At 53.5% G+C, this 20,130-nt stretch overlaps 1 protein-coding gene across 1 annotated transcript in view; it reads left to right on the plus strand.

Moving 5' to 3' along the window:
• Positions 1-785: 785 nt before the first annotated feature.
• Positions 786-20,130, plus strand: part of Sox13 (SRY-box transcription factor 13) — a 48,454-nt gene continuing 29,109 nt past the window's right edge. Inside the window, exon 1 of the mRNA XM_036201915.1 lies at positions 786-1,348. The gene's annotated coding sequence lies outside the window, so the exon portion shown is untranslated. The remainder of the gene's footprint in view (positions 1,349-20,130) is intronic.

Consider the following 20,130-nt stretch of genomic DNA (forward strand, 5'->3'; position numbering starts at 1 on the left):
GCTTGGGTCAGGTCTGTTGTGGGCATTCAATAAATGGGCTGAATGAGGAGGAACCAGTCTTCATGTATGCCTTCCTTCTAAACAGGGCAGGAGAAAATGAAGGTCTTGTTGCAGAGACTCTGAAAACGAAGGACTAGGGAGTGGTCAGAGACATTTGGAAGCTGTCTCTCAGAGAACAGATCAGGTTAAAGCAGGTGTGTCCTCCCCCTGAGGCTGATTTCAAAGTAAGGCCCTCCTGCCTCAGTTTCCTCTGTGTTGGTATTATAGGTATGAACCACACCTCGCTTCAAGGGCTGTTCTCAAGTACAGTTTTTAAAAATTCAATCTAAAACTGGGCCAGGTAGAGCACATCTTTAATCCTAGCACCCTGGAGGCAGAGGCAAGAGGGTTTCTGTGAGTCCTGCCAGATTTACACAGTGAGAAGAAAAATAAAGGAGGCTGTGAGCAGGACAAATAATTTCTTAGGGCTTGTTCAAAGGAATGAGGATTCTCTGTAGCAACTCTCAAACCTGGGTCGAGGGAGTGGGCCGAATTCACCTTCTTTCTCCCTATTTTCTTTACCTCGTGGTCACTACATCTCCACCAGCCTCGCTCTGGAGAACCTCTGCTGTCCCCTTCCCAGCACAGGTCTCCCTCCAGCTGTTGAGGCTTGGCTGGACCAGCTGCTGGGAGGAGGAGGAGGCGGAGGAGGAGGCAACTCAGTCCCTCCCTCCTTCTCCATCTCTCCACCCTCCCTCCTCCCCCGCCCGCTCGCGCCCTCCCTCCCTCTTTCTCCTCCGCCGCTGTTGAGTGGCTTTCGCAGAAGCGAGTGGCGAGCGCCCTGCTCCAGTCCCGGCTGGGAACTGAAGTGTACGAGCGCTGCTGCTCCTGGAACCCGAGCTCCGGAGCGGCCGGTGCGGCTCGAAGGCCGGGGCGGCGCGCTCAGCTTCGGAGGCCCTGGCTCTGGACCGAGCGGGCTCGCAACTGCGCGGAGGAGCAGAGCGCACTCCCCGCCGGCCTGGCCCGCGCAGTAGCCGGGCGTCCGGGACCGCGGAAGGCAGCACGGCGGCGGCCAGTCGGGGCCAGAGGGCAGAGTGCCGAGCGGCCTGGCTCGGCGGAGGGCGCCGCCCGGCCCGGCCTCAGCTCGGAGCCCGCGACGGTGGCCAGCGGAGCCCGGCGGGCCGCGGGGTCCTGAGCACCTCCAGCCCACGACGGGGGGCGTGCCTCCGCCCCGCCGCGCCGCCCCGGCTCGCTGCTCGCCGCGTTGCCGGGGCATGTGAGCGGGAAGGCCAGGCTGCTAGTCGCCCGGACGTACGGAGCAGGAGCGGGAGCGCGGAGCTGCGACCCCCGGCCAGCGCCTGACCGATTAGTAAGTGCACCCCTCTCCCCAGCCTCGCGAAGTTTGACACGCGCGCCCCCGCGTTCCTGGGGACACACTGGCTCTCTTCGGCGCGACTTTCCATCTTGGGCAAAGTTTTGCCAGGCGGAGCCGATCCTACCGGACCCCTCACAACGCTGGCCCGTGGCTCCGCGCTGACCCGAGTCCTTCTGGAGAGCAGTGGCTGGCTGCAAGCCTTTGGGGGTGGCGTGCGCGCGCTGCGCGGGCTGGGCTTAGGGAGTCCTCAACCCGCCCGCCCTCTGCGACCCGCCGGCTCCAGGTCTTTTCTCCCCAGCCTGACCAACCCGCTCAGTTTTAGCATTCCCAGTCCGAGCTTAGATGTCCGGTGCGCGCCCAGAGTGGGGCTCAGGGGCTCCGGTGCCTGCGACGCGGAACTCCGGTTCCTGGGTGCAGGGGCCGCTAAGGTCCAGCGCGCACCCTTCCCACTGCTCTGGTTCATTCCCTGCGTATCAGCCGGGCGCCGCCTCCCGTTTCTCTGCGGTTGCTGCTCTTGTCCTCTCTCCACGCCAGCCTGCCCCTTGCCACCCCTACCTCCCATGATGGGGTGTCGGGGAGCGCCTTTCACACACACACCCCTTTTCACGGCAGAAATAAATAGAGCACAGGGCTGGTGGGATGAGGAAGGGGGTGGTCGCTTAGTCCCAGCGGTTCGCCATTGTTTTCCCACCCCACGTTCGGTACGTAAACACACACTCACGCGAGTGTGTTTGTGTGTGCATGCGTGTGTGTGCACGCGCCGGCTGCGGCTGCTCAGATTCCCCAGGAGCTCTAGAGTCGCCCGCGAGATCTCGCCGCAGCCAGCCTAGATGTCCTGGCAGGAGGTGCTCCATTACTTGGAGCTGGGGGAGAAGGACGCGAGAGTGGGAGTTGCCCCGGAGTCCCTGGCGGGGCCGGGAGTCTGGCCTGGGCTGGACGTGAGTTTTGAACTTCAGCCCTGGACCTTTCCGGGAGGACCCCGGGCGCTCGAGCGGCGGCTCCCGCCTGGGAGGGTCCCCAGCAGCTGGCGCTCTTGGCAGCGATCTCCGTGACAAGGGCTTGGAGGAAGCCGAGGAGTTTTCCTGGGAAGTTTGCTTTAGCTCTGTGGGAATTTCCGGGCCCGGCGCCCCCGCTCTGGCGCTGGCGGAGGGGTCTGACCTACAGCAGTCGGAGATGCTGCTGCTGCTCTCTGAGCTGGGTTTCCAGAGACCCTGTGTCCAACCACTTCATGCCTTAGGAAGTTCCTCTCTGGGTGCTGGGATTCAGCACGCTTGGCTCTTGTTCCTCACCGAGAGGGGCAGTGTGAGTTTGGCGATTTCCAAAGGGCAGATTTGTGCACCTATTTTTGAAACTGATATGTGCTGATAGTTTGGAGGATACTGTTGGGAAGGCTTTAGCCGGTACCACGGAGAGCCAGATAACCCAGTAGTTAGAACCAGGAAGCTGGAGTCTTACACCAGTGCAGTCGCTGGTGGTGCGGATCACCATGGGCAGTTTAACCCATCCCCCTTGTTCAGGTTACTTATCTGTGAAATGAGGTTAGATTCTGACAATATCCACCTCGTGGGGATGGTCTTGAGGATGAAAAGTCTTAGTGTAATTAGTGTAATCTCAGAACGCCGTGCCTGGCACATAGTAAGTAAGTGCTGGGCAATTGTTAGCTGTTGGGATCAGGTCTATCTTAGTGGTAGAGCACTAGCCTAACGTGCAGGAATTCCTGGGTACCATATTCAGCGTGTGCATTGGGAAGTTAGCTATTGTCTATTGTTATTATTAATTTATTATTATTATTATTATTATTATTATTATTATTATTAGTTTTTTGGTACAGAGTCTCTGTGTAGCCCTGGATGGCCTAGTACTTCTTTTGTAGACCAGGATGGTCGAACTCAGATCCGCTTGCCTCTGCCTCCTGAGTGCTGGGATTAAATGTGTGTGCCCACACACCTGGCTAGCTGTTGTCATTATTGTAGTAACAGTCTTATGGAGCCCAGGACCTGGTTCATACTATCATGATGCAGCATCTCCAACCTGTGCCAATACAATTTAAATGACCTTGTACTGAGCCCAGAAGAAGTCTTTGGGATTGTGTCCCAAATTTTAGTAATTTTCCCTTGCGGGGGGTTGGGGGGAGACCTCACACTTCTTCCCACCTCTAATTGATTCTGATCCCTCAGATCAAACTTCTTGCTGCTCATCTGCTTCAACCTTCTTGCATATTTTTTTCCTTCCGTCTTCCCTTTCCTTCCCTTCACAGTTTTTGTGCGAGGCCATTCATTCCCTCTTTCCCTCATTCTTAAAAATTCATCTTGGCACCGTGGAGCATTCTCCCTGGAAAAAGCCCTAGGAAGGAAATGTCTTCAAGAGGCTGTCCCTGGACACCCTGGTCTGTGCTGCAGGCTCGGGATTGGGTGTGCATTTGTGTCGATGGGACTGGGTGGATTTCCACCGAGAGGAACCCAGGTGTCTTGGGCTCAGGGGAAGTCAGGTGGGACAGGCAGGCTGCCTGCCCAGGAGGGTTCTGTTCCCTAGGTAGTATCCATTTCCTGTTGCTGGGGCTCACTTGAGAACCTATTCTCGCTAGCCTGCTGCCAGGGCATGCTGCGTCTGGGACTTAGATAAGTGAGGAGCCATGGTGTCACCTCCAACTTACCAGTGGCTGTTGGAGGGGTTTCTGGGAGTGTAGGATAGACACCAGTTCTAGTCTTTATGGCTGCGTAGCACAGAGAGGGAGAGCCAGGGGCATCCCATTCCTCCTGTCACCCTGACCAGGCACTTGGGGAGGGTGGCCAGTGTGGGAAATCGTGGTGTTGTAAAGATCCTGCAAGTGGGCCGTCTGCAGTTGAAACATGTGCAGAAGACATTGCCTCCTTCCTTCACAGAAACTCGTGGAAGGAATATGCTGGTTACCTGCCAGGCCTGTGCTAGGCGGTGTGACGCTAGGTGGACAGACAGGTGGGTTGCCTATCTCTGGGGAGGCTGCTTTGTAAAGGGGGTGTGATAAAGACGGTACCAGATCATGAGAAGAAATACCTAGGTGGGGAAATGGTGCGTAGGGCGGCATCAGCAGAGGCGGCGGTGGGAGCGTTGGGAGGCCGGTGAAGACTATCCTGGGGAGAACTCAGTATAGGCCTGAAGACAGAAGGAGCCAGCTGCATACAGCTGGAAAGAGGGGCATTCCAGGCGGAGGTACCCACAGATGCCCTCCTACGCCCGTGTCAGAACCAAGTATGCAGCTTTGTGGTTGGAGAAGAGAGCCTGGGGGATCGGGAGGCTCAGAGCCTGGCTTGTGGCACCTGAGGGAGTGACTGGGGGTGGGTGTGGGGCTGCATTTTATTGACAGCACCACAGGAAGCCATTGGGGGATAAAATGAAATGACCGATTTATGACTTTTAAAGATGATGTGATAGTGGAGAAACTGTGATCCTCATTGCCCCGGGTCAGGAAATTACTGAGGGGAAAGACTGTGTTTTTGCTGTAGTTGATTTTGTCCTTTGTAAATTTAATGTATGTGCACACATATCAACTATGCCCCATACCCAATAGTACATTTAGCAGAACAGCTTAGAACCTGAAAAAACAAAAAACAACAAAAAAACCCAACCCTGATATATGTGCATATGCACACACGCTGCATAATAATACAACTTGGTAAATATAATTAGAAGTGTATACATAGAGGTTTTCATTTAAAAATTTTTAAAATTACAGCGTGTGTGTGTGTGTGTGTGTGTGTGTGTGTGTGTGTGTGTGTGTGTGATGGTAGAGGTCAAAGAAAGAGATGGCCCCAGCTGAAACAAACAAACAAACAAAAAGATCAGTATATCCAGGTGGGGACAGTTGTAGGGAGGGAAGGGTGGGGCAGGCAGGGTTCAGGAGAAACCTGAGGGAGGAGATTTGAACTGGGAAGGGCCAGTAAGGGACTATCTGGAGGCCTCACCTGCATAGTACTAACCCCGTCATAGATGTGTGCTCCAGAAGTGCAAGGGTGAAGACCTCAGGTCCACCTGCAGCCTTTCTTCCAGATGGGAAGAGGCCCACCCTTGACTTTGTGCTGGGAAATTCACAGAATTGAGAACTGTGAGAAGGACTGAAAAGCAGAGCAGATGTGCCATCTCCGGTCCTGGATCTGGGCTGTGAGGCTGCCAGGGAGCTGTTGGCCCGAGCTGCACCTACCCTTCCTGGGGACCCTTTGAGGGGCTGATGCTGGCTCATATGCACTAAGGTTTTTTCCAGAGGTTTGGGGTGGCCTTTCTTGGGCTACCGTGGGTAAGTTTTTAAGAAGCTGATGCCATGGTAAGAGAGGGTTCCATAGCCCCTGTCATGCACCCCTATCCTCAGTACATTGATGGGTGAAGTTTGGTGTTTGAAAAGGCCTCTGCAGAGAGGGCTGCCTCGTTGAATGGGAGTTATTTCCCTGTTTGCTTAGGAGGGCCTGCTCTGGCGGCCATTTGCTAGTCCTTTTCCTGGAACATGAAATGTCAACCAGGGTGGCCGTCAAAATGCCATATGGGTAACCAGCACCCATAATCTCCCTGCAAAGACAGAAGGCACGCTCTGAATGCTGGTCCTTGTCCCCTCTGGTTGAGTGTCTCTTCCTTAGTCTTTGGGAACACTTGGGTAGAAGGTTCATCACTTGCCATTTGGGCGAGGCCACCTCCACCCTTTGCTACTGCCTCCGAAGGGGTTATGTGTCACTCTGTGCTTTCTTAAAAGGCGGGTGCATCCTCCTAAGCATGCCTCATCTATACCAAGGAGACAGGAGACCCCTGCTGCTGCTCCCACAGGAGAATTCTGGGCCTGTTGACCCAAGGTTGGCAGCAGCAGGCTTTTGTAGCTTTAAGTAGACCTCTCCTTTTTTATGGCTTGACATCTTTGGGTTGGCCTGGAGGCCCCTAGGACTGTCAGGCTTTGATAACTGTCAGGAGGGACCCCAAGTCCCAGAGAAGTAGCTAGATGGCCTTACAGTCTTACAGGCTGTGAGGGAGGTAGTAGCTGGTTTCTCTGCTTCATCCAAGAGCTGGCCACAGCTCTGTCTGTGCACATACTCAGTTATGTCTAGTCTCTAAAAGTAGTTTCAGCAGTGCAGTTACTTTTTATTACCTGAATGAAAAAAGGATGTAAGGTATAACTAGATGTGTCAGTGAGGCAGAGAAAGGAATGGGTGTTCCCATGCCAGAGTTAAAGAAGTTGAGTGTTGAAAGTGTGGCTTGGCATCCTGGTACCCACCGGTGCTCCTGGGACCAGATCAGCAAGAAGAGGAGCCCCACTTACCGAAAGGGGCAGGCTTGTGGAGTACCAGACAAGGAAGAAATGGAACAATATCCCTAACTGCTGCTGTTTTCCTAACTAACGTTCTTTAGCTAGGCCCTCCTGGTCTCTTGGAAGTTGTCAAATCTGGAATTCCGTTTCCCAGATAGGAGCCCACATCCCACCCCGACTCTTGCTGGTCTTAGCAGGAAGCCTCATAAACTGTCTATGGGGATGGGGCAGGGCAGGGGGAGGAGCATCAGTATCTCCCCCTTCGTTGTCCACACAAAGTACAGGGGTCCTAGGTAAGGAAGGTTTCCGTAGTCTGGCTTGAGAGAAGAAAGGGGAAGGGGCAGCCCAGGGCGCTCCGCTGGCGCCCAGCCCCTGGTGTTCGGGTCCGGAATCCCCGCCAAGCTTGGCTCCCGGGAGACCCGCCCCAAGGCGGCCGGCCTGTCCTCCAAGCACCCCGCCTTCTGCTGCGGAACCGGCCGGGCGGAGAACCGGTTCCTGTGGGCCGCCCCGCCCCTCGGAAGGACGAGGAGTCGGCGTTGGGGCTGAGACAGGTGCTTTGGGGTCCAGGTGTGACAAGTGGACGGAGCAGCCCATGTGAGGAGGGGGCTCCACAGGGAAAGCGGTCAGCCCCAGCCCCAGCCCCAGCCCCAGCCCCAGCCCCGGAGTCTGGCAGGCCCCCCTGAAGCCAACGGCCTTTGCTGACTTCTTTTTTAAACTTGTGGCTCACTAATTAATGATTTTTCGTAGATTTTTTCTGTGCTGGCAAAGGACCCCAGTGCCTTGCTTGACCGTGCTAGGTAAGCAGACTAGCCCCGAGCCACATACTCAGTCATTTCTAGTCTCTAAAAGTAGTATCAGCAGTGTGGTTACTCTTATTACCAGAATGAAAAAAGGATGTAAGATCTATGTAGATTTGCCAGAGAGACAGAGAACGGAATGGGTGTTTCCATGGGAGACTACAGGAGTTGGGTGCTGAAAGGGCCTTCCTGCCAGGGGGAGTGACCTTCACGGGACAAAGGACCTGTGAGGCTGGACCAGGCCAACTTGTAACAGCCCAGAGGCCCCTGGAACACTCAGCAGCACTGGCTGAGGTGGTCAGGAACTCCCCAGTCCTCCAACTTTGGCCTTGGTGCAATGAGGCTAGCCCACAGAGGGGTCTGGCTCTCTCTGCAGGTTTTCTGTGACCAGAACCATTCCAACCCCCCCCCCACCCCCACCCCAGCTCCGCTGAAGGAGTCTGAAGCTTATTCAACCAACTCAGGGCGGCCAGGGAGCTCAGCCTGTGTCTTGGGGCGGGGGGTGAGGGGGGGAGGAAGGAAGGATAAAAGATTGTCAGGAAGCCTGTGTGCAGGTACAGTGGGGCTCTGGGAGCAGGTGAGGTGTTGGGTGGGGCAGGACTAGGAAGTGTTGAAAGCAGAGGGAAGGGCCTGCAGCTCCTGCCATTCCTTGGCTCAAGGACCCTCCCCATCCCCCTCCCCGAGTGGAGAGAGAAGGGTTAGTGTTCAGTTTACAGAGAGGCGGGATGGCCTTGTGAAAACACTGTGGGGAAGAGTTAGGACATCACTGTGACTTCCATATTGTACCTTCTCTCTCTCTCTCTCTCTCTCTCTCTCTGTGTGTGTGTGTGTGTGTGTGTGTGTGTGTGTGTGTGTGTGTTTCGTGCATGTGAGGTTAGAGGACATCTTTCAGGAGTCGGTTCTTTCCGCCATGACGGTTCCAGGGATTGAACTCAGGTCATCAGGCTTGTCGGGAAGCACCTTTACCTGTCGAGCTGCTCTTCCATTGTCTTGTCTTTTCTGTTCTATTTGCCTGGTCTCAGATCAGTGTTCCTCAGCATAACACCCGCATTGGAGAATGGTTTTGACTATTTGTGTATGTGAAATTGTGGGGGGACCAGAGTTGAGGGGAGGGCTTGTGTTCAAGTGCGGTGCATTTGCCTGTTTAGAAAGGGTCTGTGAACTTCTGGCTAAGTGGATAAGGGAATAGCACTCCTGATGCCTGAGTCAAGGCTGATTCGACTCAGAGTGCTTCGATGGGGCCCTGACACAGTGAAAGAAGAACAGGAAGTGAGAAGGGTCTTGCTTGCCCTTATGGCTTCATTCAACATATAGGTCTTGGCATCCGAGCCTTCTTACCTTCACCCATCCGAACTCACCCATCCGTGTTCTTCATGGGGAGAGGTCCACTGTGCTGTGGCCTGGAGATGACGGCCTGTTCAGATATAACCAGTCTAGGTACATGGGGTTGTGGCAGCTTCACAGGTCACACCATAAGGCATTAACTTGGGAGCCAGCTAGGGCCTCATTAATCCAAAGATAATGATAAAGGAGGCAGAGGAGGCTGTGGTAGGGGCTGGCTTTCCTGTGTGTGACATGTATAGGGGCTGGAGGGAGCTGCCTTTCTTTCTAGCAGAGCTTGGGCACAGTGTCCTACCAGGAGACTGGATGCCCAGTCTCGTCTCTCCCGGGCAGCATTGCTAATCAAGCTGGCAAAATGCTTATGCTGCCTGCCCACCTTTTGCTGCCCTCCCTAAACCCAACAACAGTGTCAACTCGGGAGATTGTGTCTGACCGGAGCCTCTGGGCTGCCAGGACCAGGCAGGTGCTGGCAGGGGCTGTGGAGCCCCATGCAGGGGACAAGCCACCAGTGTCAGCACCGAAGGATAAACAAGGCTGCTCACAGGCTGGGGGAGGGGGGCCAGAGAAGGCAGGGGTGGAGAACAGGTGTCTCCACTGACACAAAGGGCCTCTTGTCCGTCCCATCCTCCCGCCTCAAGGGGCAGCCCCCTCCCTTGCTCGGGCCTGCCCGGGAGTCCAGCGACCAGGTCAGCTGAGGTACTGTCTCTCAGCCTGTGTTTATGCTCACTTAAGACAGATAGATACTGCAAGTACGCCCAAGGAGGAAGGGGACGGGTCTGCATAATCCCATAGCCCAGAGGTCTCTAAGGGCCTGAGTTTCCCCGTGCTGGGGCAGTGAGCCCAAGAGGATTTAGGAGGTGAGAAGAGTACCTGGAGCTTGGTGGAGGACTGGATGTAGTGAGTGTCAGGAGTGGAGATCCCCGGAAATCCATGGGGTCCTGGGGTGGAGGGGCTTGGGGCTGGGGATGCTAAAGCATGACAACATCCCCTCCCCTCCTCCTTTATCATTCCTGAGAGACCTTTATTGACCTTTACTGCTGGCTCTGTTCTAGGGACTGGGGAGACAGTGCCAGCAGTCAGGAAGCCTCTGCAGCCAGACTAAGTCTTATTTCCTCATCTGTAAAATGGGGGTGATAACAGTAGTATCCGCCTCATGCTCTGATGGTTCAACCTGGTTCAACTGTGGTGAGGTGTGAAACAGCCTGGCATACGTAGGAGAAGCCTGCTGTTGTTGCTGGACTTGAGAGTCTCTGCGGGAGCCTGGGAATGAAACAGGAAACAGGTAATTGCGATCTAGTTAAGTACCAGAGAGCTGGGCTGCCCAAGGTCTGTCCACAGGTTGCCTCTTGTGGATAATTTTCTCTTCTAGGAATGCTCAGGAAGGGCTTATAAAGTGTGTGTGGGGGGCATTTAAAAGGGTTTTGAGTGAAGTGTAGGCGTTTGCTGCTCAGGAATGTAGGCAAGGCCCTTCTGACAAGGCCGTCCTGGGAGCCAGCGCACAGAAGCGTGAGTTCATGGTGTACCTAGAGTTCGGTGTTGGGAGGCTGACTGCTGAAGGGTGGCTTGGGCAATCCTGAAGGCATGTGAGGAGTTAGGGTGTGCCCCAGGCTCGTCCCCTCCAGGTCAGGTTCCAGTTTCTGTCCTCTTGGCATCCTTTGTCCCCCGGCTCACTCTGGGTTAGTGTTCAGTTTACAGAGAGGCAGGATGGCTTTGTGAAATATCCTTGCGGGGAGAGTTAGGACGTTTTAGACTTTTAGGTTTTGAGTGTTGGCTTGGGGCTGTTTACCTAGGTTTTGGTTTTTGTTTTGTTTTTTCTTTTACACTTGCATCTTTCATATCTACACGGGGTTTGCGTGAGGACAGAGAGGGAGCGTGGCCAGGTGTACAGGGCCAGGTGGGTGAGGGTGCTCCCTAAGGTGGGGTGGCAGCCCAAATCTGTCATGTCTGTACGAAGGAAACAATGTGTGCGTCTTTTCTTCTGCTTTGGAGAGCTGATGGGCTGGGCAGACTGTCCATGGCCTGAGTGCATGGGTGAGGCTGGGAGGTCCAGGACCCCTGGCTTTGTTGAGGGCTCTGCCACTTCTGCAGGACTGAATGAGGAGGCCTGCTCTCAAGAGGGGGTGTCATTAGGTATCAGGCTCTGCTTGGGGCTGCCCAGAGCTGCTCCCATGCCTTTCTCACTGGGGAGGAGCCCTCTGGCATATCCTTTGAAGTAGGGGACTATGGGCACCCTGGTCTACCGCCTGCTGCTGCTGGCTTGTGTGTTTTGGGCCACCTAGTCTCTTGGAGCTTTACTTTGAAAGGCTGGTGGTGAGAAGGCCTGGGTGTATATAGAACTTTCTGGGCTCTAGGGGCTCCACCCCAGTGGGAAAGTCACAGAGCCAGGACCAGGCAGGGACTATACCTAAAGCTGCCCACCCATGGGGCTGGCCATCCATCATCCGTTCTATCTGGGTGACAGGGCACTTTGGGTCTCCGAGCAGCCACAGATAGCCCATCCAAGACATCGGAAAGGGCATGCGCTAGGCAGGGGCCACTGTTCCTTTCCTTACCTCTGTCACTTGCCGCCGTGGCTGTGTCCGTCATGAGTGTAGTCCTTGTCTCTTCCTCCCCTGAGTCATGTTTCTTAGGTGTCCACAAGGTGAACAGAGACCCAAGAGACGGAGTTGCCTTGAGGGTGGATGCTGGGAAATGGAGCTGGGACACTGCCCTGGGTCCACATAGCCAGGTGACGAAGGTGGCTTTGTAGGAAGACTTCACAAACGAGCAAAGGAAGAGAAAGCAGCAGCAGGGACCCCTGGGCCTTCCCCAGGGCCTTGTCCCTATTTAATACAGTTTGAGTACAGCCAGGACAGGGAACTTGCGTTTACAAGCCTGCGTACAAACACCTAGGCTTATCTCTCACTGTTTTCCTCAAGGTGGGCGCTTCTGGTCTCTCCCTCTGCATTACAGAGGGCACATGCTCAGCCTCTCCCACCCTACCGGGGTCAGGGCACCTTCAGGCTCTACTCAGCAGGCTCAGTAAATGTGACATAAACCAGCATGGCGAGGAGCCAGCATATAGGGTTCCTGTGGCCTGGCTTGTGCCTAGGAAGGAGGCTTCGTGGTGAGGGGCAGCTGCTAGAAGGGAGGGTGCCAGAGGCAGAGGTGAGCCAGTGGGAACCGGTTTCTCTGGAAGTGACTGGCCAACAGAGCCTTTCTCTCCTTGGCTTCACAGGGACTAGTGTTGAGCTGGAGAGGAGCAGAAAGGAAGAGGCCTCTGGTTTTGTTTTTCAGATTGAGTCTGTTAATAGCAATTTATTGCATCCGGGTCTCTAGCCAAGCACATTCTGTTCTCCAGCGTTGGGGGAAGACACTTGGACGTGGCAAGGCCAGACAGGAAGGAGGAAGGGTCAACAGTTGTGATTGACGATGGTGTCTTGGGCTATGGAGGAGCCATAGGCTGGCTTGAGCCTGGCCAGCGTAGGGAGGGAAGCAGGGTGGGCAGCTCCGTCCTGCACCATTCCTGAGCGACCTTGGACTCGGGCTTGCTGTTTGTCAAACGGAGTTTGGGCTGTGATGCTGACCAGGCCTGTAGTATTCCTCAAGCACTCTGGAAAGACCCCTATAAGGAAAAGGAGGGCAACCATGTAAGAGAACTCCAGAAGAGGGGGAGCAGGCAAGATGGCCACCCCGTGGAAAGAGTGGTGCATGAGCAAAACACCCCCTTTTCGCAATGTGCTGAGTTGGTGGAATTACAGTCGGTGGCTGCAAGATCGGGCTGCAGATAGAGGTCTGTGGGCGCCTGGGCTGTGTGTGTGTGTGTGTGTGTGTGTGTGTGTGTGTGTGTGTGTGCAGACTGTCATGTGGGGATCTAGGATGGAGAAAGCAGAGCTGGCATCCGGGGTGCCCCTTCTCCCCAGCTGCTCTCCATGCTTCCTGGGGCACATCCATGATCCCCACTTCTGGAGGCAAGTCCCCCACTTCTCTCCATCTCTCAGGTAAGCAGACTTTATTTCCTCTTCATTTCTCCATCGTCCTCCCAAATGTTCGGCTTTGATTACAGGCGATCCCCACACTTTCTTCAAGGTCGTGCCCAGAAGCCGTGATACCAAATTCATGGTGGGAAACCTCAGCTCAGGAAAAGTGGAGCCTCCTTCCCAGAGCTCTGCTCCTGGCTTTGGTGAGAGTGGCGACCTCTTGCACCTCAGCGGCATCCCGGGCATGATGGTTGTTGAAGGTCAGGTGCACTTTCTGATGAACACATTGTGTGGGTTAGGCCACAGGAGCCTGGATGGTGTTTCTACCTGTGAGGTTTGCCCCATTACTGTTCCCAGGGACAGCTGGTGGCTTCTTCACCTCGAGGCCAGTTGCTCATCGCTCAGGAGTGCAAGGTCCCTGCCAGGGGCTCACAAAAAGTCGAGACACCACTCATGGCACCTAAGCTCCATACCATCCCCAGTGTTCTTCACATCAGCACATGTGGGACACTATTGGGTCAGGTGCTATGAAGACCAGCCCAGAGCTCTACAGGGTCAGAAGGAGCAGCGGGCATTGACGTAGACTGCAATTAGATGGAGCCCACCCAGCTCAGGCAAACCTTGGACCCAGCCACAATATTGGGACTTTGTTGACAATGGGGACACAGAGGGTGTTTCAGAGAACTTTCAGAATGGGCCGCTGGTTCATTCAGGCTGAAGTGTCTCGTATTGACCCCGGAAAATTCCCAGCAGCCTCTCTTCTTTTCCTTTGCTTTTGAGGCCATTGTTGCTGCCTTCCCCATTGTGCTGAATGGCTGGTGACTGAGGGGCCTTGCCTTGACTTGCCAAGGCTGGTGGTGGCTCTAGGGTGTGGGGTTCGGGCTAGCGGCGTGGGAGCCATGTTATTCTAACCATCTGCCTGACCCATGCTGCCCATGGCTTGTTGGGTGTCACCACCTTGCTTAAGACTCCTGCATGTTCAGGCATTCTGATGAAGGGCCAGGTGGCATTCCGGGCCAATCTCTACATGTCCTCTTTAGAAGGCAATGGTTTGGTGCTCGGTGTTTTCAAGACAGGGTCTCAGGTGGCCCTGACTAGTTTTGAGCTATGTGGTTGAGGATGATCACAACAGTTACCATGCCCTGCCTGACTTGATGTGTATTTGGAAATGAGGGACATTCCCATAAACTTTACCAAGACCTCATTATGGAAGGGTTGGGTGAGGTGGGAGAAGAGGCAAGCAGGCTCCACTCTCTTTGAAGACGGCTCTGTGGGGTCTGAGGCAGTGGGGGCAAGGGGGCTGTAGCCATCCCAGTGTGCCTGGAGAGAGAGACTGAGTGAGAGGCCAAGTCAGACCTAGATTTGTGTCCTGGCTCCGCTCCCTCAGAACTATGATCTCTGGCAAATATCGGGATGGACAGCCCACCCCCACCTTGATTGAAATTTAAGGACAAATTTATTAGATCTTAAAGAAAACAAAAAAACAACAAACAAACCCTGGGCCGGCAAGCTGTGAATCTCAGCAGCTTCTTGGAGGAGAACAGAGAAGGGGGTGGTGGGGAGGGTGAGGGAGGGAATGCTATGTGATTTGAGTTAGGGCATCACAGAGGTCAGCTAGCCCACATGACGGACATGGTGGACATGGCGGATAAGCACCCACATGGCAGGGAGGGCAGCTTTAGAGAAAAATAAGGAACGCCAAAGAAGCAGAGAAGTCTTGCTTACAACAGAGAGAAAAGAAAAGGAAATGTTAACACTTTTTTGAGTGATTCAGAAGAGCAGACTTTTGAAGCCGCAAGGCGGCCAGCCTGGAAGCTGTTTCCTCAGGGTAGAGTTTTCTCACAGTAGGAAAAGGAATAATAAAAGATAAGATAAAAGGATTCAGTGAAGTGATGTGTGTGTTATTGTTCTTCATCTGTGGCCAGTGTGGAAGCAGCTGGCCGTTGAGGCTTGTCCTGGGCAGGGACAAGATGCCACGTGGGTACCCCGATCACGCTCTCTGGAAGAGTACCTCACCAGGCATGGTGGGCACAGACACTGGCTTATAGCATGCCTCCTTCAGCTTTCCACAGCCTTCTTCCGCTGGATTCGGGAAGCAGATGCACCTTACGCCTTCACCAAGTTACGCTGCCTCAGCGCTTCTTTTTAAGTGCTGGCCACCGGTGCAGGCGTGGGGAGGGGTCATAAAAAGGTTTATGTGAGAAATGCCTAGGATGGAGCCTGACCTGGAGGGATCTCTTCAGGTGTTTGCTGCTGTTCCTGGCTGCTGTGGTCACTGTGTTATCAGCGGCCATTTTACCCAAAGAAACCAAAGTGAGAATGGCTACCCTCCCCTCCCCCCCCTCACCCCCCCACTCCCCACCGGGCAGCTGGGCATGGGCTCTGAAAGAATAAACGTACAGGGTAGGTGTGGCAAAAATGACAGTTCCAATCAGAGGACATTGCCTTTTCTATCTCCTCTAAACTAAAGGTAGTAGTTCTAGCCAGGTAGGGCCAACAGAGGTCTGGAACCGCCACACACACATGCTGGAAGCTGGACTGTGCATTTTAATAATTAGAATAGCCAACAGCCTTTAGCTGACCTTTAGACTCTGATGCTGCAGGAGACTGGCAGGAAGTGAAGCTACAAGGCTCTTAGGGGCCTGCTTCCTCCTTGGACCATGGCGGCAGGGAACAGTCTTGCTGGGTCACTGTCCCTGCTGCAGGCAGATCCCACAGATGGCAAGGGTTCAGTAGGGCCCGGAGAGTCCTTCAGAAGCAGCTCCTTCACAGAGGGCCTGGTCTGTGGTTTGGGATTTGGAGTCGAGCTGCCCCGAGGTTGCATCCTGCTTCGATTTCCTAGTCTGTGACATGTGTCCGGCTTGCAGACCAGCCTTGTTGAAGATTCCAGGGATTTCCAAGCCCAGGGATGCATGCCACCGAGGGTGGCTATGAATTGGGACAGGCACAAGATCGTAAACTTACTTGAAATGTCATGGGGTGTTGTTGCAAGCAATTCTTTTGTTTGTTTTTGTAAATTGGTTGTGTGGTTCTGTAGTGTGGACTTTCAATGTCAAAAGGTTGAACACTAGCTGGGTATAGTGCACGCCCTCAGCACTCAGGAGGCAGAGGCTGGCAGATCTCTGAGTTCTATACCAGCCTGGTCTACAGGGTGAGTTACAGGATGGCTAAGGCTACACAAAGAAACCCTGTCTCCAAAAAAAAAAAACAGGGGTAAAAAAAAAAACGTTGAACATACTGTTTAGTTTGAGATCACCCAGGAGATGGCTGTGCCGCTGTCTGCTCATCATGGTGGAAGTTAGGGCCTTAGCATACTCTCTTCCCCCACTCCCCTCCCCGACTTTGCTTCAAAGGCCTGAGCCTTCTCACCTATAATTTAATCACTGGGAAAAGTAATAACTGACTCTCTGTGCAAATGTCTGGGTGATGTGCACCAGACTCCTCTGTGAACTAAAGGTGTCCAGATCACTGCGAGTGAATGGGGCTGTGTAAATCATCCAATATATCAAGTACATGGACAGAAAATAAGTGTGCTGAGGCCCCCCAGTGATCTCTTGTGCGGAGTGGTGAGGCTTGAAGACCTTAGGAAGCTCGGCCAGAATTGCTCGGGGTGTGTGTGTGTGTGTGTGTGTGTGTGTGTGTGTGTGTGTGTGTGTGTGTGTGTGTCTCACATCTGGGCATGCTCTCTCTAGCACACACTGAACTCCCTGCACCCTTCTAGGCTTTCTGCAGTTATTTTTCCTCATCCACGTAGGCAGAGCTGTTAGGCTGGAGAGTCTCGAGCCGGGAGGAAGAGGGTTAAATTCTTCCTAAGTGCAGAGCTGGGCGCTTCCCCTGACCCCATCATTGACCCCCTGCCCTCCCCTGGGTCAGGTCTGCAGACTGGGGGAAGGGAAGGCGCAGGAGGAGCCTCTGGTCGGATGGATCAGAGCTGCCTCAGGATTGTCAGCCCTGTCTTTCATCAAACAGGTTTATGAGGGTGCTGGTGGCTTTCCTGTCACCATAGGAAGCCCCTCGCATCCTTGAGGTGGGCTGCCATCCGAGGGTCTGCATCGTCATCCAGCTACAGGGTACAGGCTGGTCTGTGGACGCCGCCAACTCTGCGCGGTATGTTCTTAGTCAAGAGAGAGTGAGGGTGGGTTTTGTCAGTAAAATACTAGATAAAAAATCGGAAAATGGAGCTGGAGAGATGGCTCAGCTGTTAGGAGCACTGGCTGCTCTTCCAGATACTCTGGAGTTCAATTCCCAGCAACCTCATGGTGGCTCACAACCATCTATAATAGGATCTGATGCCCTCTTCTGTCATGCGGGCATACGTGCAAGTACATCACTCATATACATAAAATACATAAATTAGAAAAATCAGAAAATCAAACATCAGATGGCCCTTAGGGATAGTGGGACTTTGGGGCCAGCTTGTCACTTGCTGAAGGAAAAAGATGCCCAGGTGGCCAGCAGAAGCCAGTGTCCATGACCTCAAGTGGATTATTCCTGAAGATTGGGATGGCAATGGCCCTGCCCTTCCCAGTGGTTCCTCAGCACAGGGCAGCCGCTGGGACACTTCACTGTCCTGTGTCCTCTACACAGTGGAGCACCTGGAAGTAACCTCATTCCATAGCCTAGAGTATACTGCAAGTCCACAGCAGAGCTGTTCTGGAAACCAGGGGTCAGTCTAGCTCCAAACGGTCACCCAAGAGGGACCTGTGAAGAAGGGATTTCTGGGAAAGACAGCTTTGAGGGAAGACTAAATCTCTTCCCCTACCCCAGGCTTCCTGTCTCCCAGCTGAAGGGTCTGAGTACACTTTATGTCTGTGTTGCATGCGGAAGCCTTTAATTTTTCTTAGAGACTGTGGGGAAAGACCTCGACGGCAGAGCTGGGCTCACACTGTCTGGCTCTGGCCATTTCTAGACTCTTCAATTAGTGACTTTAATTATGGCCTTGTGAGCAGCTCCATCTCAGGCTAGTCACCAGTCTAGGGGGCTGTCACACTCCTGTCTCAGCTTATATGTGGATTGAAGGTGCTCGAAGTGCAGTTTATGAACAGTTTCTCACTGGTTCGTGTGTGTGGGTTGAGGGGGTACTAGGTATGGAACTCGGGGCCTTGACACATGCTAGGCAAGTCTACCACTGAACTCTAGACTTTGCTTCTTGATTAAAAAGAAAAGAACTAGCAAACAAGCAAAGTGAGCCAGGGTGGTGGCACATGCCTCTAATCCCAGCACTCGAGAAGCTGAGGCAGGAGGATTACCATGAGTTTAATGTCAGCCTAGGCTACAGATTGAGGCCCTGTCTCAACAAAGCAAACAACGTGTGTCAAAATATACATAGCATGGACTTTACGATACACCATTGTGAAATATAGTTCAAGGGCATTCTCGCCCTCCACATTGTTAGGCGATCATCACCAACTCCACCATCCCTCCTCTGAGCAGGTCACTCTGCCCAGACATTGGCTCCTCTCAGTGCCTGGAACTCTGGCCTGTTTGTCTCTGTATTCCCAGCCCCTCACCAGTGAAAACACACAGTGGTTGTTCTTTCTGTCTGGCTTGTTTTCACTTACTATGTTTCATGCTTCATTCATGTTATATATACCATGTCATTTCCTTCCTTTTTAAGGCAAAGAATCCATTGCGTCTACAAACTGCATATTGTTGGTTTGTTTCTGTCTTTGGTTGTCATTGTGTCGCAGCAAGTCTAGAAGCTTGGGGTTCTTGGGGCTGTATGTCTACCTGGAAGGGAATGCTGGGTCGCACGGGAATTCCACGTCTGCTCGTTTTTGAGGAGTCACCAGGCTGTTCTCCACAACAGCCTCACTTTATGTTCCATGTCATAACCAATACTTATTTCCATCTTAAAGGAAGGGAGAGAGGGAGGGAAGGAGGGAGGGAGAAAGAGAGAGAGAGAGAGAGAGAGAGAGAGAGAGAGAGAGAGAGAGAGAGAGAAAGAAAGAAAGAAAGAGTCAGTCGTCTGAGGCTGAAGAGATGGTTCTGTGCTGGCCTCACTAGCATGAAGACTTGATTTCGCATTCCCAGTGCCTTAAGAAAAAGCCATGGATTGCTGCACATGCCTCCTGTAACCCCTGCTCGGGGTGGGTGGATGGCACCGAGACAGGGTTGCCAGTGCTTGCTGGCCGCCAGCCTCGCTCCAGAGTCAGTGAGAGCCCCCGTCTCGTGGCGGCAAAAGGCAGAGATAGAGCGGGACGTGATGTTTCCTCTGAAGTGAAGCCCTGTGACATGTAGATGTACCTCTTTTTTTTTCTAGAAGCTTTTTGGCCTTGGGCTTGATTCCTAGTCATGGCCCCCCTCCTCCATATAAAGTCTCCTTGCTCTTTTGTCTTTAGGAGGAGGCAGGTGAGGTCCACTGTGCTCTTGCTTCCGCACCTGTCATAGCAGAACAGTGATGCTGGGGTTGGGGTGGTGGTATGGGGTATAGGGTGGAAGATATACAAACATTAAAAATGGCTGCCCAAGGAACTCTTAAGGCCTGGTGAGTGCTGAGAAAATACTGCCACTGGGCTGTATTTTCATCCCTTGGAGCCTCCCACCCCCCTCCCCTGGAGACAGGGTTTCTCTGTAACAGCTCTGGCTGTTCTGGAACTTGATTTGTAGACCAGGCTAGCCTTGAACTCACAGAGAGCCGTTTGCCTCTGCCTCCTGAGGGTTGGGATTAAAGGCGTGTGCCGCCACCACCCAGCCCTCCCTTGGATTTTTGAAATAGGGTCTTAAGGTATAGCTCAAACTGGCCTTGAACTCACTGTGTAGCCTCGGCTGGCTTTGAGATCCTCCTGCCTCAGCCTCACAGGTGCTGGGGTTACAGGCACTTGTCACCACACCCAGCTCAAAGAATATTTAGTATTCAGTAGCACGGAGACTCCTTTGCAGAAATAGGAGGAAAAACTTGATTCCAAGCTCAGGGATGCGAACCAGGATTGGCAAAAGCATCAATGGACATATGCCGGATGATCAGTGAGCAGCCACCTCCAGACTGATGGGAGCCAGGTGAATTCAAAGTTTCTGTCTTTATGTTACATTACATAGTGTTTTCGTACATTTCTACAGAGAGTACACATTCCTTTGACAGTATTTAAAAAAAAAAAAAAAAGCAAGAGTGACCACACCTACTCATGACACATCTGTCAATGCTGGGGAGAGTCTGGGGGCGAACAGGAAGCTAATTTAGAGGGTAGTGACGGCCTAGGGACAGGCAGCATGAAGGAGAGGTTGGAAACCAAAGCAATGTGATATGTGTGAGGGAGAGGGGGGGCCAGACAGCCCCTCATGTGCCAGGAAGATACTGTGGCTACAACTAGGCTTTGAAACCCTTGTCCCTTCCAGAGCTCCCCACATGTACTGTTCTGGTCTCTGGGAGTGGGTGACGTCATGGCCTGGGAACCTTGGTCTTTTCTGCCAGGCTTG

This window comes from Onychomys torridus, chromosome 11 (assembly GCF_903995425.1).
Source record: "Onychomys torridus chromosome 11, mOncTor1.1, whole genome shotgun sequence".
Taxonomy (NCBI): domain Eukaryota; kingdom Metazoa; phylum Chordata; class Mammalia; order Rodentia; family Cricetidae; genus Onychomys; species Onychomys torridus.